Source organism: Phalaenopsis equestris, unplaced genomic scaffold, assembly GCF_001263595.1.
Source record: "Phalaenopsis equestris unplaced genomic scaffold, ASM126359v1 Scaffold001118, whole genome shotgun sequence".
In the NCBI taxonomy this organism is placed as follows: Eukaryota; Viridiplantae; Streptophyta; class Magnoliopsida; order Asparagales; family Orchidaceae; genus Phalaenopsis; species Phalaenopsis equestris.
In genome coordinates, this window is record NW_018165557.1 from 14,538 (window position 1) to 16,153 (window position 1,616).

At 29.8% G+C, this 1,616-nt stretch overlaps 1 protein-coding gene across 1 annotated transcript in view; it reads right to left on the minus strand.

The window, feature by feature from the left end:
• The window catches only part of LOC110033274 (tRNA (guanine(10)-N2)-methyltransferase homolog), a gene marked incomplete at its 3' end in the record, with an annotated part of 13,934 nt that extends 13,792 nt beyond the window's left edge, over positions 1-142 (minus strand). The window contains 1 exon segment of the mRNA XM_020737200.1: positions 19-142.
• Between the last annotated feature and the right edge of the window lie 1,474 nt (positions 143-1,616).

Consider the following 1,616-nt stretch of genomic DNA (forward strand, 5'->3'; position numbering starts at 1 on the left):
GATAGATAACACGGGAACGGCGGGGGAAACCAATCCCTGGCAGCGGGAGGTGTTTCTGGCGATCTTTGCGGAATGCTGCGCGCGGCTCTTGCGCGAAGGAGACGATCGAGACAAGTTATAGGTTAGCGCATCAGCATAGCAATAGCAATGCACTCCGAAACATTTTAAGTGAATCATGTTGACTGTAATATATGCTATTTAATTGGGGAAGAATTGGTAATGATTCAATAAATTTAAGATAGATTTATATACATACTAAGTAGTAGTATTCTTAATGATTATTTCTTTTTTATTCAAAGTAATAATTTTTAATTTTTTTATCATCATGATAATATTTTTTTTATAAGACTCATAAAATATTTCATCCTTTCGTGATGCAATATATTGTTCATTATATTTGGTTTGAAATGAATTATAAAATTTAGAAATGAGTTTACTCTTATTGACGTGCTCATTACAAATATTCACTAGAGAATTAAACAACAAAATAGAAAATGTTAGTTTAAAGATAATATTCCTTATCTTTTAAGAAATTTTATAAAATTTAGTTTATTCCATTTTTCTGTAGGTGTGATTGTTCTCACTGATGTTTCTTTCTCTTTTTTCTTCTCTTCTTTTTTATATCTCATCCTCTCTGTTTTTGCAGATTGGATGATTTAGTTTCTGAGCAAAAATATTATGCAACCCAAACATTGGGCTCAATTAGTTTTTCTGAATCTATATATTTGCTTATCTTATCCATTCATGTCTTAAATTCTAGAGGGTACTTTATTTGGTTTTGCTTTAATTTATTTATATTTTTGATGGAGTTATATGTTTTATTTCAAAACATGATAACTCAACCATTATAGAAAATTTGTTATTTACTTATTTATCTTTGGTCTCACAATCTTCTTGGTTTTTATGCTGCTTATTTTATTTAATTTGATTGCTTAGATATGATCCGTATTTTCTAGCTTGAGTTTCAATAATTTTTTTATGGGATGTTTTATAATAAAATCATGTTATTATTTTTCTTCTCTTCTTATTAATTCATTTTTCTTGTTCGGTTGGATTACTTCTTTTTTGAACAGTAATCATACTTGAAGTTATTTTTTTCTTGACTTGACTGCCTGCATGAGTTGATACTTTGGATTCATAGGTCAGATTCTTGACTGAGTTGGTCTTCTTATCTGGAAGATGTCTAGAAGCTTCACTTATGTGTGAGTTGCTTCTTTAGAGAATTCTCTTCTCCTTGGTTGGATTTCAAGATGTTCCTTTGGATTGTTTATTTTAGATCTTTGCCTAGTTGGATCTTTAGTGGTTGAAAATTTTGGTTTGGGAGCAGTTTCTGTTTAATTAGTTAGATTTGCTTTTTTCCATTGTCTATAGTTTGTTGTTTCAACTACTATTTGTTTTGTACTCCTTTAGTTTTAGGAGTTCTTTTTTCCCCCTTTTTGTTGAGTTGTAAATTTTTTCCTTGTGTTATGGTAAATTATTAACTTCGTACTTTTTCTTTTCAATAAAGCGGAGTGTGACCCTCATTTAAAAAATAAAATAAAAATGTATATACATTCTCTTTAATTCTTGTGTGTGCGCGTGTGTGTGTAAGATGAACTCTTAAAGATTGAGGTGTC